Here is a 23,822-nt window from a genome sequence, read left to right as displayed (position 1 = left end):
TGGGAGGTGTCCCTGCCCATGGTAGGGGGTTGGAACTGGGTGATCTTTAAGGTCCCTTCCAACCCAAGCCATTCTATGATTCTATGATATGATTTTACTTCACCAAAAGAACTCATCTTGAAGCATCTACAATAGCCTTTTATTCTGGACATGAAGTACACTGTGTTTTGGGAAATAATAATAATAATAATTAAAAACAAAATGAAACAAAACAAGAAAACACACAAACAATCAAAAAAAAACTTCTCTGGCCCAAAATAAAACAAAACAAAATGAACAAACAAACAAATAAAAACAACATTTGGGGCCTCTACTAAGATGTGTCTGCAAATGAGCAGCCCTTTTGTTAGCTGAAACACTTCTGTTCTTACTAATGATAGTGAGAGCTCAAATCATGTCAGAAGCATGTAGCAAGTCAAACTTCTGGAAATATGAAAGGACTAGGAAAATGATGCATCTGAACTGAAATATTAGGGACTGGAGGAAATACAGAAAAAGTAGGTAATGGAGAAGATTGACATTTTCACTGTTTCCAGGAACTTTGTGTTGAGAATCAAAATGTTGTTCCTCCAACAATATCTTCTGATTTACTGGGGTATGGCAACAAGCTCCCAGCATCAGCCACAAATACTGCCCACTAGTACAAATTGCCCTCTACTCTTCACTCAGTCTGGTCAATATGCAATATTTTTATCATTTGTTTGTTTGCACATGTTGGATGACAGCTCCAGATAGCCTTCTGAACAAGGCTGAGTTGATAAAAATCTGCAAGTTGGTCTGAGATGTGATGATTTGTTGTCAACCAGGTGCATTGTCCAGTCAAAAGCATCATATTCTCAGAAGATGTACTGGTGGGAATAGCATTAGGGGCCTAGCCAAACTGTCTTTAGGAGAAAGTGATTTTATTGCTGGAAGTGCTACCATTGTGGCTCATATTGTGCTGCAGGGTATTTAAAATGTGTCATCTGTTCTTGGTATCAGAGCTGGTCAAATTATCATTTTATTATCATCAACGATTAATAATTTATGTGAGGAATTCTGTCTGTTTACATCCAAAACTATAATTCTGTGAAGAATGGTATTTTACACAGATACAAAGCAAAAGAATATGCTTCAAATAATTTGTTCATTCTTTTTCTACATTCCATAAACTCTGTGCTTATATGCACATATAATTAGTCTACCCGATTCACTAGTAGCACTGTGCTACAGAATTCTACTGTAGCCATTCAGTATTTTCCTTCTGACTTATTTGGCTGCAGGCTTGTTTTACAGGATTCTGCAGTTTGGGTAAAGTTTCCCAAAAGCAGGAGAAGCAGTCTGGCTTTTCAATTATGCTGTTGGAAGTAAAACTGCTGTGCATTTCTGTGGGAGCAGTATTCCGTGTTTGGGTTTTCTTTTATTCACCTTTCACAATCCTTATCTCATGGTCAAACGTAGCACAGGTTTTGCAGTATGATAATAGAAACTTGCCTTTCAGATTCATCTTTTCTAAAACATGCTTGAAGATAACAAAAGGTTACAAGAGGCTAATACCTTTCCATAGTAAGCTTTCTTCATCATAGTTTCAGTTCAGCATAGGTGGGAACAGGGATTCATAAAAGTGACCCAGATCCATTACTCTCTTTGAATTACAGGAAAGATTGCTATATGCTGGCTACAGATGACTAGGCACCCCCTTTCACTCTTTACACCCTCATGTCCATAATACCGGCATGTACATCTACATATATTTATATTTATAAGACAATGTCATTTGACTTGTGCAGCACCTGTATACGGAGTGCATGTGTGTATATTTATATATATACATGTGTATATATACAAATACATTTGTAACCTCAATTGAAAATGTCATACCTAATTAGAATACATTTAGGAGGAGAAGTATATTTTTCCCTAGGGTTTACATGATAATTAAACGTTCATATTATGTCCTAAATTTTTAATGGAGAAGGAAAATAGCAGCTTACTGATAGGAAAGAGGCACCTTAAGAGCCTGCAATATTTAATAGGTACTCCCAAAACAGAAGTGCTTCTCATGTACAAATGGGCTGCTGACCTTTTATAGCTCATGAATTTGAATAGGTGAAGTATAGATATTTTCTAGTATTCTTTGGCAGGATCATGCTATTTATCTTCTGTTTACCTTCTAAATCTTGGCATAGATTGCTTAGAAATGCCATTCACAAATAGTTGTATTTACATCATTCTTTATTGATCATGATGGTAGGCTGCTGCATTTAGGAAAGTCCTGATGTTGATGCTTCCTATTTGAGGGCTGGAGAAAGATCCCAAATAATGGTGTCTACTGATAGGATGCTGCTAATGACATAAGAACAAACTGGAACTGCCTTAATAACATCAACAAAATTGCATCTTTCAAGATAATTCAGATCAAAATCACCTTCATTAGTTATTCAAGATAACAGGTACCATACTTCCTTCAGATACTACATTATAAGCAGCAACAGTGAAGTAGATACATTGGACAGAATCTGAGAAAGATAAAGTAAGTGTATACGAAATGCAGTTTTCTGTGAAATACAAAGGGCAGAAGAAAGAGAGAAAAGTGGGCATGATCATAGCCATCCTCCACCCATATATCATTGCTATGTGAATTAAATGAAATGGGATTTTGTAGTTCTCTACTCAGACAAATTTGTGTGGCACCTATAAAAAAAATGCAGCATTATTTGGTCTAGATTAGCTGAATTTCTTCAGAGAGCTACCACTCCGCCATCAACAGATTCTGTATTTCAGTTGCAAGAAAGCTAATCTCACATCACATCATTAGAAAATCTTAGATACTATACTGTCCACGCTATAACCTAAACAAAATATTTCAACTACAGAACTGATTATTTTTTAAAGTATTCCAAATGTCAAGCGCAGGGTTCTCTCTTTTTCCATCACTATTGATTTATTCAGTAACACACTGAGAGACTAGTTGGATGCATCTTTGAATAAGGTTGTATTTTAAAACTTTTTAATGTCATGCTGTTTATTCATATATTGTTTAAAATTCAAGATTTTCTTCTTTTCACTTTTATACATTTTAAAAGGTTGCTGAAAACACAGAATAGTGTGTGAAATTGCTAAATGAGGCTATTATTTTCTTTTGTTCTATGCTAATGAATTCATTAACAGTTGTTCAGTTATCAGGGGTATTCTTCAGTTGTTAGATTAGAAAGATTTTAATCTTATTTTTACTGTGAATCTGTTCATTAAATATCTGAGAGAGAGCAGATGATTTCTCCTGCAGTAAAATAACCCCCAAACCCCCAAAACATGCTACAAAATATTCTCACAATTTCCTTGATGTGTATTTGTTTAAGCTCTTCAGTTTGCTTTTTCAGATATTTTCCAGAACATCACAATGAACTATGCCAACATGTCAACAACCAAGCAAGGAATGATAATATCAATGCTGTATTTATAACAAGCAATGTAAACAGTAAGATACAGTTTTCCCAGTTCTGTATTTTGTCAGATGCTCTTTTCTAAGCCATAGAATAAAACAGACTCTTATAGCTATACTTACATTGCCTTTAATTAGTGATGAACCTGCTTAATTCGTAGACTGTACTATTTTTGTTGCTTAAAGATTTTTAACACTTAATCATGAACATGTACTTTAAAGACAGAGAACATTTCATCTAAGAATCTAGAAATGAAATTCTGAAAATGAAATGAAATGAAATTGGTTTTGAAATCCTGTCATTAATTAATGATGCCTGATATCACATCTACTTGTGAATGTATTACAAGTACACTTCACTGTTTAACCTGATGATCCCCTATTTCATAGCTGTTTATTTTTATGTACTCTGTCTCTAGATTTTTAACCCCTCCTATCCATGAGCTCTTTGGAGGTACAGGCTGGTTATATACTTTTAAGGAACTTGGTACAGATAGGTCTTAATTCTTATTGGAATTTTGTACAGTTTTTTTGAATTACAGATGGCCTTAATAGGTGACATAAAGGGTCACTCGTATAAATCAGATTACAGACAGCAAATGTCCTTTCTAGAAGGAAAGTTTGTGCATGGTGTGAATGAGAAATGCAAACTGAAGAAAGGGAAATATTTTACATAATACTGCTTTTGGTACTTTTCAAGTCTGTAGGGATGGTGTATGGAGTCACAGATGTGTATGAAGTACAATGCAGAAATGCTGTGAGATAAACCCATAGTGTGGGGTAACTATACCGGGCTTGCCCATGCTCTGTTTTGCTAGTATGAAATCATTCTCTAGACTGCTCTGGTTTCTCTCTGTTCCTGTTATGCAGCAAAGACATGTACCTTCAGTATATACTGGCTCAACTGCTAAATGCCATAATCATGTAAATAACTTCATGAGTGGAAAAATAAGGAGGTGAGGATTTAGGACAGTCATTATCCTTTCAAAGGCCATGATGACACTTAGCATGTCTAAAAGTAAGCCTGGGCGTTAAGTGTTCTGCTGAATAATAGCCAGAGCATTCAACACATGGCAGAATAAAACCTCTATTTTCTCTTCCAGCAGTAACTAACAGTGTAGACAAATCAACTACACTTATCTTGCTTCCAATTCCAGCCCCTTTCCCTGGTGACATTTCTCCTTCTACTCATTCTGAGATAATCTTTAAGGCAAACAAAGGTCCCTGTCAGTGAGAGAAACAAAAAGTAGCCCCATAAATATACAATGAGGAGACACTCCACAGAAATATACAGTACGACTCTGCTACTTATCCAGCCATTCACACCCTGACACCAAATATTTGAAGATCAGGAAGAGCTTCCTGCCCTGTGAGAAAATGCCAGATGCTGTGGAAAGAAGGTTTTTCTCATGTATTACTTCCAACCACGACTGACAGAGCCCACCATGAGAGGTGGTACAGAAGCATTTACTCCTTGCTGTGAGGTCACTTAAGAAGTGGCCAGTGGAAAAGACTCAAGCAGTGTGGAAGAAAGAACATCAAATTCTGAATTATGTAGTAAGTGACAGAAAATAAGGTTATTCCTAGAGAGCAGCTGTAGTGCTGAGATCTTCTGATTAAGTAATTTGCTTGAGGCTTAAAGGAGCCAGGAGCTTTAGCCAGCATTGACAAATGGCCACTTTTGCAGTATGTTTTGGCTTTCAGGATTTTGTGTCTTCTATAAAAGAGAAGCTACCATTCAAATGAAAGTGATGGGCTGAAGCAGAAATTACTGGTAGAGTCTTCTGTGCTCGTGTTATGTGGGAAGACAGATGAAACAGCCAGAGAAGTCCCTTCTGGCCTAAAGAGATCTAGGAGCGGAGCATAAAAGATTATGGCTTCCCACATAAGCTAGGTCAAGTGTGTAGGATAGATCCTGAGGGAGTTTTGAAAGCAGAATGCTGGGGCCTGGCAGGTCAGAAAGAGTATCCCTTAAAGAATAAATTATTGTCGAGCTTCTAAAATAAAATCGTGTCTGGGAATACTCACACAAATGATCCATGTGCTTTAGTTATATTTGTTCCAATTTTATATGTGATTACCAATAAAGTTTGTATAAATATGTGGTTATAGAAGGTAGATTTTAAACTTTCATGTGCAACTGATAGTGTATTTTAAATTCATGCATGCTGAAACGATATAATACTTGTGGGGCACAGGGGCTCCAAAGCACTTGTTCTCTATGCCAGAGTTTAGACAACCAAATAAATCAGAAAAGCGTCTGGCCTCATTGTTGCAGTTAAAACCAGACATGAAGAATTACTTTATATGAATGTGATGAGACAAAATTAAATTTAAACTTCTAACGTAGTCAATAAATTTTGCAATAGTCTAATTTTTCAAGGAAACGTGCCTCAAGCAAGCACCACAATGGGAAAGATATATATATAGTTTTTAACTTCTAATGCCGAATATCTGTTTTCTCCATTTAAGAGATTGAGTTTCATCAGCTCTATAATTGCACTTATCCAGTTAAGAACTAGAAGTAACATCACATGACTTTATCTATCTACCTGAGTAATTGTGACTGACAGAGGCCATATATAATTCTGAGGAATACCTACTTGTTCATGGACATTCCATCATTAGAAATCATATGCTAGCCTCTCTAATTAGTCACACATACATTATTTTTTCATCTTTTCTGCAAATAATATGAGGAATGTCTGCTTAAGTGACTGAGATGTGATTTGAAAGCTTTGCAGTGTTTCTGTGTCTGAATGGGTACTGGGTAGGCCCCGTATATTTTAAATTGCATCTGTTCTCTCTTTAAAGGTGTTTGTTGTCCATGATGTTTAAAAATTTTTAAATGTTATTTTATTAGGATGGTATTTTTGATGTGATCATGTCCTATGGCAATAAATTTGCAAGTCTGTGCTTTGTCAGTGGACAGTTCTGGCAAAGGTAAGCTACAGATATGATTTCTTTCTAATGCCCTTATGTAGGCCACCTCTTTGTAAAAACATTTATAATTATCAAACATCAGTGCCAACTGCAAAGTTGCTAATGAAGCTAAAGTTATTAAGAAAGAAAAAAAGATCCTTCAAAAGTTTATTTTCAGAAATGTAACCATAACTGAAATGGTGCAGTTTGAGGTTCTGAAATCTATTGCTTTTCAAAAGGGTTCCACACAGAATGATAAAGCGTCCTGAATACCAGATTGTATAACTGGAAAAAAAAAAGAGAAAAAAAAAAAAAGATAAAAATGAAACCGAAGGAAGTGTTGGTCCCCTCTAGCAGTAACAACACCCAGCTCACCGTTTTGTACAGTCATTATACTAAAATGGCCTGTTATTTTCTGCAACATGGTCATACTTTCAAGGCTACAGTTGGTCATCACTGTAAATAAATTCAGTCACCTGAATAATCTCACTGAACACAAACATCAATCTATGTCACAGCAGACCCTGTGTGGAGGGAGAGATGGTAGGCTACGACCTCTGTCCCTCAAATCTGTGCCCAGAGGGACACTGCCCATGCATTAGCCAACATCTCTGCCTTCTTTGTGCTGACTTGTTAGTGTCTGGGGTGGGTCTAGTAAACAGAGTATGGTAGAGGCTAGGAGAAAAAAATATCTTAACCGTTATGTATGGCCCTAGGAGAAGAGAACTAGGAGTTGCTGGGAGGGGAGTTTACAAGGGAGCCAGACAGCCAGATCTTTGCATTCATCATTTCAAGAGCTTCTCAATATGAATACAGAAATATAGTCTAGGACCTAACAGGTTGTTGTTATATCACTCTGGTTTACTTTTCGAAAAAATGTTACCAGCAGATTATTGAAAATATTGTTGCTCAAACCTGGTTTCCAAGGGAGAGATAGTCTAGCCTAGTTCCACAAATTCAGTCAAATGGCATGTCATAACAGTCAGTCCAGTAGGATGACGATGGAAATAATTTTGTCCTATTGTAGGCAAGATTGCCTACCATTATCCTATTGTAGGTTCTGATGAAATACTTGTTACCTGCAAGTCTTTCTCATACAGGCTTTTCAATTGTTTAGAGCTTCTGATGTGAAATGCATGACATTTTTCACTCTTGCTTCCCTAGTGCTGTGCACACCCCAGTGTTTGTAGCAATTTTGATGGCTATTTTCTAAGTGCTTCTACTTCCCAAGGATCTCTCTCTACGTGAAGAAACTTAAGAAACAATCTGTTTAAAATTTTATCAATTTTCATCCTGGTTACCTTTTTTTTGGCCCACAAATTTATTCACACAAATATTTGTTTGAATGTATTTATAACCCTTCTTTCATTTTTTCAGCCATTCCTATAACCAAATATTACATTTGTGTTGAAAACTACTCCCACTTGTTTTGCATTCAAACTTCTGATTACTTCTGTTAACTTTATATAAATCTTTTCTTTTAGTCTGGAAATTTCAAAGCACTTTCTTTTTTTTTTTTAAATGTAAAATTAATTAATTTTTTTTTTCTCACCCAGCTTTAAAAAAGAATATCTTCTTAGACTATGAATCAAAGTTGGAGATTCATGCCCATGCTAAGGGAAGCATAAAAAAAATATTTTAAGCTTTCCAAACACAGTTGCTGTGAGGCATAGGCATTTTGTTGTGCCCTCAGCAAAATGGGATTTCATTCTAAGCACCAGAGACCTCAGACCACTTTGAAGACTTGCCACAGTTTGTGTCATTAATCCTTGTGTTTCTACCTCATAGTTTTCATATCCTCTGTAATTTTATTATCTGTATTTCTCCTTATCTGTGCCAGAGTCAATAAAATTCATGTGAGAATTACAGTACTTCACAAGCCAGAAATATCACACTGACTAGAATAATTCCATGAGACTTGGAAATGCTTATGAGGCCCATATTTATATGCTCACACTGCAGGCATGTCTGCTGACTGACAAATGCTAGTTACTGCCGAATGGCAATATACTGGGCTGATGCTAAATTCACTGCAGGACCTGTAGGGAGATTGAACAATGGGGTGGCAAGAGAGAATTAGCACAGGTGGGAGAGTGCTATCACCAGAGGTTAAATCTGCATCCTGGTTACTTCAACACAGCAATACAAGCAATGAGTATGACAATCAGAATTGGGCTCAATGTCTATTGATTATGGTTGGCATCCAATTATCAAAGTCCACATGAGAAAAAGTCAGTGCAACTAATTAGGGATTATGTTGTCCTACTCCAGATATTGGTCTGGATGTTTCTCTCTGCAATTCACAGGTATTTGTAAAAATATTTATTTCCCTCCATTGTGGGTAACCTCTAAAATCAGAGGCTAAGTTAGAAGTTAGAAGTCATCTGATAAAGCATGTTCCCTTTCTGCCTGGCCCAGAAGAGCTGTGGGATTGTTACATTCATGGTACCCACTGTCTCTCTTTGTGGAAGGAACTGTAAATTCAACATTTTGACTTAAACGCAGCATCACAGAGGAGGAGCAGATTTTTATTTATTTATTTATTTATTTATTTTGAGGGAGAAAAACTCCTCATATAGTATTTAAAAATGTATTCTTTTCATCAGAAAAATGTCTGGGAAAGTGATGAAAACATGTAAATAGCTACTTGTTAAAATAGTCTGTACTAAAACTCCCTGAAGTGAGTTAGTACATTATATTTTATCATTGAATCACTTTTTAATATAGGCTCCTATAAAAACTGGCTTAGACTTTTACACCGACTTGAGAGGAGTACACGCTATATTCAATAACCCCTGTCAAATAAAGGTGCAAATCTAATTAAGCAATAAATCCATAAAAATCGTTACAGACAGTTAATGAGTGGCTTGCATTTTTATAACAGCAATAGCATATTAAAAAAGCATTAGCTGTTGTAGTATGGCTGAAGTAGTTGTACTGTTAAATTACTCATTCTGGCATTTCATGACTAATTTTTAATCACTTGGAGCTGCAGAGATGTGCTTGGTTTAGAATTTCCGCTATTATTCGTAAATTCTATTAAAACAGAGTTAATCTAAGTATCTATCCATATTTGTAAGATATCAATTTTACAAAATGAGCTAGTTTTTCCTTTTTAAGGTATTCTCAGCACCACCAGCACCTCTGGCTGACAGAGATCTGGATTCAGTACTAGAAAGTTGGTCCTGAAATTACTAGGTGGGGTCATTTGGTGCCTTTTCTTTTTTTTTTTTTTTGAAAACTGATTACTTATGGGCTTCTTCCTGTTGCATGCTAATCCTATTGAACAGCACCCAGCCTTATTATTTATTTATTTGATTCTGACAAGCACACCAAGCACTAGAAAATCCAATTGTTCATGGGGAGCTAGAGAGTAGCATTAGGGGACCAAAGGGTGATAGTCAGTTTGGGGCAGGTGGCCAGTTTTGGGGTCATGAACGGACTGAGGTAAAGGAGTGAGGCTGTTGGTAGTTAGTAAGAGAGGAAGGACGACAACTGCACACAGGCAGAAGCTTGCAAGAAACCCTGAGGATCATCCACTCTCATGTCAGAGCAGGTCTTCACTATCACCTGGTAACTGAGCTACTGCAGTTCAGGCCAGCAAATGTCTGTGATGAAGCCTCTGCATTGTTCTGGGCAGAGACAGTGCTATCTTCCCTAAAATATTTCATAAAAATGCTTTATGTTAATCATATGCCTTTAAACCACTGCTTAATGGAATAAAGGACACCAAACAATAAATTCAAAAGCTCTAAAAAAGAATCTGTCATATATTCTATGGTATATCTCTGCAATCTTTTTAACAGTGAGGAAGAACCAGGTGGTGTTTTTATTTCTAACAGATAAACATTATATGCAGCTGTTTTAGTTTGTGATGTTAAAAATGTGTATGGGACTTTTAGCTGTTGTAATATGCTTAGTAATAATGCTTTATGCCCCTGCAGCACATTCCAAGTGGAGATATAAATACTTTTACAGGCATTAATGAATTAAAGTCTAAAATACCTTTACCTTCATTTAACTTTTTTTTTTTTTTCTGACAAAGAACCCCTCTATTCCTCTCGAAAAGGAATCTATGATATCTATTATTTTAAAATAATAAGTAGTTGTTTTATTCATTGTTCTCATTAACAGAAAAATGCTGATAAACATTGTAGGTCAGCTTTGTTTATATCTCTTTTAGAGCAAGGGCCTGTATTTGCTCATGAATATCATAGGTGAAAATCAAACTTCTGCAGAAAGGTCATGAAGCTTTCAGGATTTGTTAGAGTCTCAAAGAAAATCTTGTCTAGGATTTAATAAATAGGTAGGGTTTCTTGTGTGAAAAAGAAAGAACTACAGAAGCTGAGACTAGGTCATTCATTGTTGAGGAACTGCAGCTGAAATCTTTTCTTTTACAGATGTGTTGCTGTATAAATTTCACCATAACGTCACATTTTTAAAATTGTTTATTATTTTTTCTTGAATAGATTTTATTTTTCTTCCACACACTGGTGGAAAAATGGGAGAATCTATACTTTTAAACTTGTATTAAGTGACTGTTTAAAAGTACAGGTGCTGGGAGTAAGTCATAATATAACTTGCACCATCCCACTGCATCTGGTACTGCACAGGTTGCAGCAGGGGAGCTAACAGAGAACCAAAAGCCAAAACTCTGAAGCTGAGCTCCTCCTTGGATAAACTTCTCAAAAGGCAGCATGCCTTGCATTGTAACTGACTGTCAGAACTCATTTGATACGTGATTTGTAAGTTATACTCAAACAGCATGCCAGAAATATTACTATGCCCAGCATATGAAGGGCAAAGAGGTAGGTGGCAGCTTCAAAATGTTCATCTGATCCAGGAACCCCAGATGGGGCTTGACTGAAACTAACAGGCTGACTGTTTGCAGCACTGACCACAACGGGAGAAAATCAGATAAGAGCTAGGTCCAGTGACTCCGTGACATGCTAGCTGGGTGGATGATGTGGATAATCTTGCTCTTCTTCTACTCGTACCTGCAGAAAAGTCTAACATTAATTAGTTCTTCCATATACTGGCTTGTATAGATCATGGCAGCAGATGAAGGATTTCATGGCTTTACTATGGTAATAAAGATGAATTTCATGCTATGTCAGCTTATTGAGGATTAACAAGATTTTTATAAAACTACTGGAGAAGCTGATGTGTTTTAAAAGAAAGAAATCTCAAATTGTTTTAAGACATTTTAAATCCAAGAAAATGTTTGTTAGGTTAGCTTTTCTGTTCTGGAAATTGCTAGTATTCGTATTAAATCAATTCTCCCACTAACCAAGGCCAGAAATAATTCAGATATGGATCATTCACATATGGGCAGTAAAGTCATAGAAAACCCATCAGTCTAGCCATGGGCTAATCAGAATACATTTTCCTATAGTCACTCTTGGACAAAAATCACCCATGTGTGGATGGAGATTAATTAGAACTTATGTGACGTGTAATTGCCTTCATGAAGGCACCTTCCATAGGGGTGAATCTCACCGCTCTTTATTTTGTGCTAAAGAAATTCCTAAACAGACTTCCTGGAGTGCAGTTTCAAGCTATTTCTAATTTATTAGTCTTATCTTCAACTTAACATGGCATTTAAAAACGCCTGTCCACTTTTGAGTGGTCCAGGGGCAAATATTAAATGCATTTCTCTTTTACGATATCTATCACATTTCACCCACTTAAGAACTACATTAAAGAACTACCGCAGAGACTGTCACGTTTTGAAAACAGTTTTCTTATCTTGAATAGTATAAAGAAATATTCACATGTATTGGTTGAGAACTGATATTTTATTGTCTCCTCTTAAACTGTTATATGTCCTTTTATATCTGGTCTAAACCTTAAAACCAAACTATTCTTATAGTCTTTCAATTATATACTTTCAAAGTTTCTTCTACTTTGTTTCTGTTAATCTTCTTACACCTGGTACAAGTATAGAACATCCTTACAAAGACCACGACATATTCCTATAATTTTTCAAATGCATCTGTTCAAAAACATCTCTAAATCTAAACGTCTATCTGTATGTTTTGCAATTGTTCATTGTTGGGTAGGGGACCGGTGGCTCAGGAATTTATGCTGGAATTCACAACCCAGTTACCAGATGCTGAAGCAATACTTGTCTTTCTCTGCATGAAGGCAAACTCCATGCTCCCTACAGAGATGTTTACCAGGTTTGTAAAGGGCTGACAGGAATTTGGGACCCCAGAGTGAAGAAAGGAACTTGTGCGTAAGTAGAAGGCTGACCAGGAGATCCAGGAGGTACATTGACTGAGAGAGAGTAAATAAATCGGCATGGATGGAAAATGAAACTCATTCTTAGAAGAGGCTATAAAGCTTGCCACCTACAAAATTTCACTTTTGTATTTTCCCTTTTCTTGTACTGTTTTAACTTACACATCTCTTGAAGGTCTGTAATGGTTTCCTTAGTGAAACAGAGGCAAAGTTACACAAATGTGCTGCATCAAACTGGGCCCTGAGTTTATTTAGCTGAACTCCTCAACATTGCAGTGCCTGGAAAGCAAGCTAAGGGTTAAAGTGTGGACAATCACATGCTAGCCCTACAGCCCCTTTCCTGGTCTTGCTTACTTTACAGATATGTATGTAGTCAGCTGTCTGCCAAATCTGTAGCTTTTCCATAAAGTCGTATTTATCTGTAGGATAATGAATCAGACAGAAAATCAATGCAACATTTCAAATATGGCCTCATTAGTGCCCTTGTTGAGCACCAGGAAAAAGATATCTAGCTGGTCACTCAGCGTTTCTCTTCTCACTTCCTGGAATTTCATTTGCCTTACTTTATTGCCTTTACACAGTGTGTTGAATTTGATTCTAGCCACTAACCCTATAGTCCTTAGCTTGCCCCATGCTTTATGGTTATGATTTTTGACTAGCTGCTTCTTTGTGTGTCCCTCAGATTTGTTAATTTGCTTCTGCTGCTCGGAGTTGTGTAAGCTGCTTACTCATCCTGTGCTCCTTCTCAGGAGGGGCTGAGGACATCGCTGCACACTGTGTGTCACGCACTGCAGGAGAACGGTACCTGAGCAGTGCTCTTTACATTTATGCTTATTTTACCTCTCCATGTAACTTACTATCTCTGTTTAAAAATGCAGTCTGATCTCCCCACACTTGGCTTTTTTTCTCTCATTAGGCTTCAGAGCTGCTTCTGTGTCATTTACTGTTCCTTGCAGCCTAAGAGAATTGCTTCCTTTAAAGTGATTCCAGATTAAAGTACTTCGCACCTGTCATTTGCTGCCACCCCAACCCCATCTCTTTTTTCTCTCATTCCAGTTGGGTTTTTGTTTGTTTGTTTCTTTGTTTGTTTGTTTTATGGTGACGCACCAGAAGTTTAACAGAAGAACTGATCTGGACTACAAATAACTTCATTTTATTTTATGTTAAGCAGGCTTAATTAGCAGTCATGTTGCACAGTACTGTTGATTTTCTGCAGCAAATATGAAAGCACCAGTAAAATGGTGGGTGCCTGATACTGGGGAGAAAGAACAAATGTGACCATTCAGTGCAGTAGCATAAGCAGGTATTGCAATAAGGGAAAGGATAACTGGAAGCATCACTTGGTGAAAATAGCTTTCTCATGATATTTTAAAATGACTGTACAAACTACATAAGTATTGTGGCACCTGTCTTACATAAGTAAATATGTAAAACCAGTTAGTGGAAACTGACACTAGGAGACCAATACTCTGATTTTTCAGTTCTAATTCATAAGGGCTTGTCACTTCCACCTTTGTCTCCCTCCTTTCTTCCTTTTGTTTCTAACTCTTCCAACTTCCAACTTTATTTTATTTTATTTTTCACTCTTTATTTTCCTTTATATTTTATAGCATGATTTTAAGTAAATCTGCTACTGGCAGAAAAACAAGGACATGCTTATTAAATGTTCTTGACCTTCCCCCAGATCTGTTTTGTTGGTTTTGGTGGTGGGCTTTTTGATTGTTTGTTTGATTTTTCCCTGTCTCCTTTTAAGAGAAGTCTGTGGATGTCTTAAACCTTTCCAGTTACAAGTCTCTGGATATAGTAATGGTTGTGTATTTGTCACCTCATTAATCTGAGTTTAACAAGACTCTTCACCCTCATCTAAGAAACACCACCTTTGTAATAGGGAACTTTTAAGTCATACATAATGGTATCTTCCATTCATTTATGATCAATGGCCTTTTTCTGCATCTAGGTACCTATGAGTCATTTTTAAGGAACTTCTCTCTTCAGACTGCTATTATTATGGCATTTCTTTAAAGTTAACTCATCCTTTGCTATCTAAAATTTCTGAAGCATGCATGAAATAATGAACAGAGTTACAAACTCTCCATTTTTGGAAGCATCGGACCTGAAAATTCGGAATACTGTAGATAATTTGGTAGGAATAATTTCTATTTGGAAATGTATGTTAATTAAGCTAAGTTGCCATAAATCAGTGAATCTCCACATAACTCATAACCACAATCAATTTGTAACATGTGTCATCTGAGGATTAGTCTCACTTTATTAATTGCATAGAATTCTTCTGACTATATGTCATTAGATTTTATTTTTTTACAGTCCAGTGAGTAAATATGTAATGATCTGAACATTCCCTTTATTGCATTCTTTCATTTCTCAAACCATCTATTTTAAACAGATTTCTCACTGTCTTCCTTCTAACTTGAGCCATTTCTGTATTGAGCTACTTATAGTGAAATCTTAAATACACTTAAGTCCGTGAGAAGTTCACGTTGAAACTATGACAACAGTTGTCTTGCTTTTCTTATTTAATTTCTAGTACGAGGTTTTTAATGATGGTAGATTCTCTCCAGATAGCTTTTCTTATATTTCAGAGTATCCATCAGAACTGGAGAAGGGCACTGTCAGTGTTGCAATTTCAGCTGTTGTCAGGCATGATTTCTTTCCAGTGTTTTTGTGCATGGTAAAAATCTAGTACTTTCATGTATGGGCACAGCAAGGCATTACATGGGTTAAGAAAATGTTTGATATGAAACCAGTGATACAGTAGCCACTGGGTTACTAAATTGTTAATTACACAATGCTGTGTTGAACCCAGTCATTTTCATTTAGGAAGCACCATGAGATTAACATAATGACCTTCTTAGCAATATCATTTTTAAGCACTGGGTTCCCAACTGTGTATCACTCGCTACTTTTGAGATTCATTCATCCTAATTTTTGATAATAAAGGAATTACCTTGCTATTCTTTTATTCCATAAAAATGTATGTTAAATTAAATATTCATTATCTCCTCTGGGTAAATATCCTGTGGAAATAGTGTTTGTCAAATTAATTTTTTAATTATTTAATATTTTTCTTTAGAGGACTTATATTGAATTTCTAGTTTTTTATTGTTCTAATGACTTGACATTGACTTTTTTTTTTATTTGTATTTTTTTCACCATCAGAACAGCCATTTACAATATAAAACATAACTTTTCTCAGATACTATGAAAATATCATTTACTTGTTGACATTGTCCCCATTTTTTATAAGCAGAAAAAACAAACAAACAAACAAACAAACAGTGTTAATTCCACTGACTTAAAATATCAGCAGTTCAGTTCAAATAGTTTACTTGAATGGTTTTGGTTAATGTATGTAATTGTTTCTGTTATAGGAACTTTGCACAGCTGGATAAGTATAACATTTAGCATTTGTTTTATCTTAATTTCTTCTGGCAGAGAGCATTATTCGCTGTGAAAGCAGAACTTGGAAAAAAAAAAGCAGGAAAGGTTACCTATAGTTCTGCATGATACAGAGTTATGTTTGTAACAAGGGTATAGCTAAAATTTCTAGTGAGTTGACATACAGAGAAGTAGATAGAAATAGTTTTGGACATAGACAAATGTACAACTGAAAAGATATGTCTGGGAAGAAATACCAGCAGCATATGTCTAACCTCCTTTGACACATGGGAGCAACTGGGTAAGAGAAAATGGATTCAAATTTCAATTTCTGCACGATAGGTTTTAGCTATGAGTAGCATATCAAGTGGTTCACTACATGCATGGGCAAAGAAATTTGGAAAACAGGACAAGTCAACCTGCATACAAAAGTAATTTCTGTTACACTGTATTTACACCAGAGTAAATCTGTTAACTTCATTTGGCTGTATTCCAGGCTTTGATTAACGTGAAATGACTAGCAAGCTCACACTAGATGTTATTAATATGGGGAAGACTATGTTTACAGGTAAGCAGCTATTGTGCTGGATATGGAGTATTTTAGGAACCTGCACTAAGTAAGGCACAGGCAGACAAAGCGCTGGTTTTTTCCTTCTGCAAACCCTGACTCCTGTCACTACAGTTTTCAAGCAGCACATACTCATACTAGAGGCAGTGAAAGTAGAGTAGATTATTTTCAATGCCAATAGACAGAGATCCAAATAGCTTAACTCCCAGACCAGCATTTCTAGTCTCCCTCATGAGAGCCATGGCTTATGAGGGCAACATTAACTGAGCCAAACTGCAGTCATACTGCAGGAGAAATTTATGAAGATCATCATCTCCTCCGAAGATTTGGATTTACGTAATAGAAAGCATATGGTAATTGGAGAAGGAAAAAAAATAGTAACCTTCTTTATCTTCCCCTGACCCCCTCATGGTAGATTCTCCAGTGCTTTTATATTAAGGTTTCAGTAATTAACTGTATTTGTTTTTGTAAAGATGTTTTGTTGCAATTACATTCACACTTAGGTAATTCGGATTTTTTTTTTTCTCTTTTTATTACAAAATACAGTATTGAGGAAAAAATACAAAAGAGGAAAAAATCCTATTTCTCCATGAAATAATATTCCAAACTGGGAGTAAGATTTGATGCTGTAAATACTTGGGATTATTATTATTATTACGCATTTTACCATATACTCTCTGATTCAGAGATTTTTATTACCTCTTCTCAATACTCTAATTCAAGAATTGATCACCATAAAGAATACATAATAATCAAGGTCCAAAGCAAGGAACATGAGCAGTATACTACTAATTACTTACTGCACAAAAAAATCACTGAAGCTATGATCTGCTTTTCTCAGAATCCAGTGTGGCTTCCACAGATAACAGTATGGAGATAGACAAAAAATCTGATGTTTATTATTATTATTATTTTATTTTAAATCAGTAGCATAATGAAAACTTAAACTGAGCATTAGCCTTCACTAAATCTGTCAGTATATGGAAATAAGAGTGAGTAGAGAAGGCACAAGAACTTTGATAAATAATGTGGTTTTAAAAGAAAGCACTCTTTCTCAATTTATTTTTTTGATATCTTCTGAATTTTATTTTTTAAACAGACTTTTCTTATTGTTACTGATTCCTACTTTGAAATACCTTATTCTTTATCAATATTTAATTTATCCCACAGAAATTTATTTGGATGTTCAGCTCAAAATAAACAATGATTAAATTAGCTCTGACCTTAATTACACCAAAGCTAACATGAACTGTATTTTGCAAAACAATTGTTGTTCAAGTGTCTGGTTTTAGGTGGTAAACTAAGATACCATGAAGCAACATAATTTGAGTGGAAACCTCATTCCCTTTTTTCCCGACTATTAAGGTGTCTAAAATGAAGTTCCCCTGTAACTGTCATTGAAGATTGGATGAAAAATCTTACAGCAATAAAAAACATTGCTTCAACCCCTGCAGTCCAAGGCTTATACTGTATATTGTGGAATTCTGCCTATCAGAGGGTTCCTCACGTGAACATACGTCTGCAGTGTTTGTGGCCTCGGGAAAAAAAATGTGTGTTCATAAACAGTCACATCAATGGACCCAAATTAAAAGAGTTCTTCATTGACTTTGGGAACCAAACTAGGTCTCTAAAGTCATCTAGAAGGAAATGCGACCTCAGCAAGAGGAGCAATGTAAGGGTAATTTTTTACAGTTAATACTTTATGTCTTGCAGTGAATGCCTTATGTACTAACGTATGGGAGCAGGGAAATGGAGTCTCCTGTTGCTGCAGAAGCACTTTGTAAAATGGTTTGTCTAGATGGGTGGCTAGATAAATCATTATTAAAAAGACCACCATCAGCTGACATGTCTGAAGGTAGGTACTGCCTTTTTGCATCGTTATCTATGTACAACAAAGTTACAGTTGTTATTTTTCAAAATTGGCCTCCAGCACACAGCTTCTCTCGTGCAGATCCTAACAATCTCCAGGGGAGATTTCAACAGCAGCTGCTACTTCTAATACTGTAAGCAAGGAAGGAAGATGCTTTTGGCAGTGAATGCGAATGATTAGTTCAGGATGTAATTTGTATCTCAGAATTGTTTTGATAGCTCAGCATTTTCTTGGGTATTTATCTTTCCCCAAATGAAATAACAGTCTTTTCAACTTCAAATAAGTCCTGTCTATCTTGGAGTTACAGAAATGATATCATGCAAAATTCAACATTGCCACTGCTCATGTATTAAAACTTACTAATCAACAAAATATTTAAGACAAATTCAAACTCTCAAACTTCTACTTAAACCATCTTTTAAATATTCACAGATGCACAAGTCTAAGAAAAGCACAGAAGAGCCAAAGTCAGCTTTGCAAACATTGTGATCTATTGCGATAGATTCAGATCACAAAAATTCTGTTTAAGTATTTGACTAGTATTTCTCATGGCTGCTTTTAGAAGATCCCCAGCTTCAGGCCTTATTGGGTCCTCTAGACTGTTCTTTCAGATCTGCTGAAATAAGTAATTGTCATAATTCTTAGGCCATCTGATTACTGGATGTTGTGACAAAATATAAGCTAGATGAATAAGGTGAATTTTTCCTCCTTTATGCAGGTGACAGTAGTACCATGCAACTGAATCAGTGGAGAAAAAGAAACAATCAATTAAGTTATTTCTCTATGGACAAAAACAAAACTAGAGGTGAGGACTATGACTCTGGTAGCCTATGTTTTTTGGTCTTTACATGGCCTAATTCATTTCAAATTGCAGTCCCTTTGATTTTGCTGGATCAGAGGTTTCTGTTGACCTTTTCTTCATGCCTGCTAACACCAGCTTCCCTTCAAAGAAGTGCAGTGTTAATTGGAACACATTTAGTTTTTCCACAGAGAAAAATTACCTTAGGAGTACTGAAATTATTTCTTGATAGTCTTGATAGATTTTTTTTTATTATTATTTTTTTATGTTCTGCTTTGGCTTCCTGGAATAGAAAACAAGCCAGGAAGTGACTGCAATGCAGAACTGTCATTGGCAGTTCCCTGTGCTGACAGGTGACAAAGAAATAGCAATAGCTTTCTTAAATAAAAATAAATAGAATGTTTAATATATTTTTCTTAATAAACTTTATTTCTTCACCATAGCAATATTAGAGCAGATATAGAAGCGTTTGATGAAAAAATGTCATTCTCAGTGCATTTAGTGCTACGTTTTTGGTGTCACTTTTTTTTCCCCTTAGGGTTTGCTTGCAGGGATCAGAGACAGGATGTTCTTTCACTAAACACTTTTCGCCTGCTGTTGTGAAAACTGTAGGACCAGAATAACCTTACCTGTTAAAATAATGTCAGCTGAAAGCTAATAACTGGCATTTGTAGTTTTCAGGCATTAATGACTGTAAGCTGCCTTTCAAGAAATACATGAAAGGAAGACTTTCCCTCTTGACATCTCTAAGTGTTGCTGTTGATTGTATGAAGGAATCTATCTGTCTGTCTGTCTGTCTGTCTGTCCGTCTATCTATCTATCTATCTATCTAATTAAGAATAGTAGTGGATTCTGAAGAGCTGTGTGTTGTTTTGTCACCTGCATAAGGTTTGAAAAAGGAGATATTCTACCCCTAGTTTGGCAGTCATTGACAAATTTTGAATTTTCATCTCTGACCAGAGCAGGGATGTTAAATATACTTTAAGGGGTGTGTGTGGGGGGGAGGGGGGCGGGGGGTGTTATTGTTTGTTTATTTGTTTTATACTCCTGCTTTTAATGTCTGTAAGGAATTAGATGATGGTAGTACATAAATTTTAATTTAACTATATTTGTGTTGTTGTGTTCCAAAAATAATAATTATAATAAAAAAATACAAAAATGGAATGCAGTGTGCATGTGAAACAGTGGTACGATTATATAAAAATATACTAGTGATTGTAAGATATAATTCAGTTCCTGTTAAAGCTAATAAGGGAAGTTATAAATTAAATCTGACTACATGCAACCATGTATTTCTCTAATAATCCTTTCCTTGCTAGTTGTGATGGATGAGGGAAGAAGCAGAGATGAACAATAGCTGCAAAAGTTCAAGCTGTCGTAAAACTCACTGACCTAATTCAAGTGACCTAAATTATCTTCACTTAAGTGATACGCTTTCTTTGGGACTATAGTTGACGAGTATATCCAAAAAAAAAGAGCTAAAGAAATATACATTGTGCATGTTAAAAAGCAAATAGGATAGCTTCTTGAATTATTGCCAATTGAGAAATAGGAAAATAAGAAACTGAATCAAATTATTCTGTCTTGTTCTGAAATAAAATGCAGCTGTACACATAAATAGGGACCAAACCCTGTGTTTTGTTATGTAAGGAGTAGAATATCAATGATTACTGAATAGAAATATGTGTTATGTAAGCAACTTTAATTCTCTCTGTGGTCCTTCTCTTGTTCTTGATTTACCTTAGTAACTAGCTCAAGGAACTATTTTACAGGATGGAGCGTCAGGGCTACTGGTGTTCCTGTAGGGGAGGGAAGGCTGCAGAAGTCCTTGTGGACACAGTCTGCAATAACCTGTGCTACTTTGAAGCTTTGGCTGAAAGAAAAAAAAAATGGAAGAGACAATGGAATTCTTTTTCAGTCCTACCAGTTGTCCTCTACAATGTGCACAGACATGGCCTTCTGGACATCTGATGGAGAAAGCTTCATAGGGCATGGAGAATTCTGTGGGGGTTGACCGAACAAGTGGGTTTTCATTCCTGTCTTTTGAAGATGTGCAGGGGGCAAGACGAGAGCATCTTGAGAACGTTGATGAGAAGTTCAGATACGAATTTAAAACTGTAAGATTAGAGAGACTTGCTCCATAGTATCTTGTCATCTGAAACACAGGAACAAGTCTCACCTCATCAACAGCCCACAGAACAATCAGGGCAGAAAACCTGTTACTCATTTTCTGAACGCTGATGACCTTCTTTTGAAGTAGATTTTTTTTTCCCCAAAAATGTTCTGCATCTATCAGATGCTAACTGCCATTTTCTCTTAGCTCAGCTTTTTTGTGGGTTGCCTTATATGTGGGTTTCACCTGAAATTTTGAGCCAGACACATCATCAACTGTACTGTAAGTCTACAGGTTGTTAGCTGTTTCATTTAGTAAATTGCTTAGGGCTTTTAGACCAAACTAGACCTTGACCTATTAGCATTTTTGGCTCATTAGGTCTAATAACTCTAGGCAGAGGATCTACAACAGTATTTAGCTTTTGGTTCAATCACATTGCACATTTTTATCCTTATTTGAAAGGTCTTTGGGTTCTGCAAAAGTTTCCCAACCCTTGATCTATTTGATGTTATATGCAAATGTTTTTTTTTTTCATTCTGTTATTTTCCATTGCTATATATTCAATAACAACTCAACAGTCATGAACCTCATCCCTTGCAGATCTGTTCTTACAATTATGCATTTTAGTTTTGCTTTGAAAGAAAACAACAACAAAAAAACAGCAGGTCATCTTCCTTTTTTTTTTTTTTTTTTTTGGTGTGTGTTTAAAACTCCAAATGGTCTGGACATAATTATATCTGAACAAGTTTCTTGGGAAATATCCCCAGGAAAGACTTTTCAGAATTTACACTGTCTAATTAGAAAAATTCTCTTCATCTTTCACCCGATTTCAAACTGAGGCGAACATTTAAATTTGTGGATGAGATCAAAACACAACTAAACCTTACATAGTCCCCCCCAGTCAGGAAATTAGTTTGATATCTTTTTAAGTAATACAATCAGAAGTTCTGAGAAGCCTGAGATTAAGCAGAAGCTTTTTCTTCATTTAAAGGCTAAACCAGAGGTAGGACATACGTCCTAACTCTCTCAGCAGAATGCTCTCAAATTCCTGAATTTCAGGCAAGAGACAGATTCTTCCTGGGATGAGACCACTGATGCACGCAGGTCTTCGTCTCATTTCTCCCCTCACATACAAGCTCACAATAGCAGACAGTGATCATGAAAAGAAATGTGTGGGCCAGAAAGATGTTTCTGGAGTATCCTCCAGATACTTCTGGAATATCCTCCAGTCTATTTCCTGAATTGTGGTAAGGAGAGGCATACCCAGTCATGCTGTAAGTCATACGTGCTACATAGATCATGTGTAATACATGCACTTTGCTATGTGTATTGCACATGTATAAGATATATGGTATTTTAACCTTGACCTAGAGACATTAATATAGTTTTCTGTTAATCAATGACTAGAAAATGTAAATATGGTGGCTTCCTATGTTGGCATGCATACAGACTGGACACTCTGGGTGTCTCTGTACATGATCCAAGATACTTGCAAAGCTAAATTGTTTTAGCAACATGGCAATAGCACTGGTGTACAATTGGTGTAATTTTATAGAACTCATGTTTAACAATAGACCAACACTTTTTAAATGTCAGTTAGAGTAACCCTAGCTGAAAAAATGACTTTCTGAAATAGATATGAACAGACTTTTGTAAGAATTGCTTCTTCCCAAGATGAGGTCCTTAAAGTAATCTTGTCTTACCAAACGGAAGAAAGACAACAATAGCTGCATTGTAAAAATGCTTACTTTGATTATCACAAGAAAGTGTTAACTCAGGGCTTATTTGTTTTCTGATGTGCAGACATGCAGTTTACTTCCAGCAAATTCTTACATAACTGTTTAGGGAAATATCACAGAATCACAGAATTGTCTAGTTGAAAAAGACCTCCAAGATCTTCTAGTCCAACCTCTGTCCTAACACTAACAAGACCTCCACTAAACCATATCACTAAGGGCTACATCTAAACATCTCTTAAAGACCTCCAGGGATGGCGACTCAACCACCTCCCTGGGCAGTCCATTCCAATGCCTAACAACCCTTTCAGTAAAGAAGTTCTTCCTAACATCCAACCTAAACCTCCCCTGGCACAACTTTAGCCCATTCCCCCTCGTCCTGTCACCAGGCACGTGGGAGAATAGACCAACCCCCACCTCTCTACAGCCTCCTTTAAGGTACCTATAGAGAGCGATGAGGTCTCCCCTGAGCCTCCTCTTCTCCAGGCTGAACAATCCCAGCTCCCTCAGCCGCTCCTCGTAAGACTTGTTCTCCAGACCCCTCACCAGCTTCGTTGCCCTTCTCTGGACTCTCCTCGAGCACCTCCATGTCCTTCTTGTAGCGAGGGGCCCAAAACTGAACACAGTACTCGAGGTGCGGCCTCACCAGAGCCGAGTACAGGGGGACAATCACCTCCCTAGACCTGCTGGCCACACTGCTTCTTATACAAGCCAGGATGCTGTTGGCCTTCTTGGCCACCTGAGCACACTGCTG

General features: G+C 36.4%; 1 long non-coding RNA gene across 3 annotated transcripts in view; it reads left to right on the top strand.

Annotated features, from left to right (window-relative positions):
* LOC310894739 overlaps positions 1 to 23,262 on the top strand; it is a 73,068-nt gene extending 49,806 nt beyond the window's left edge. For 2 of the 3 annotated variants that reach the window (XR_014580129.1, XR_014580130.1), the window contains 4 exons: positions 16,479 to 16,550; positions 18,264 to 18,405; positions 19,139 to 19,225; positions 20,992 to 23,262. This is a non-coding gene — a long non-coding RNA (uncharacterized lncRNA). The remainder of the gene's footprint in view (positions 1 to 16,478; positions 16,551 to 18,263; positions 18,406 to 19,138; positions 19,226 to 20,991) is intronic. The other variant, XR_014580128.1, reaches the window with a different exon arrangement.
* Positions 23,263 to 23,822: the final 560 nt, after the last annotated feature.

This window comes from Anser anser, assembly GCF_964211835.1.
Source record: "Anser anser genome assembly, chromosome: 2".
Taxonomy (NCBI): Eukaryota; Metazoa; Chordata; class Aves; order Anseriformes; family Anatidae; genus Anser; species Anser anser.
The sequence above is the reverse complement of the archived record's forward strand: the minus strand, read 5'-3'. Positions and strand labels throughout refer to the sequence as shown.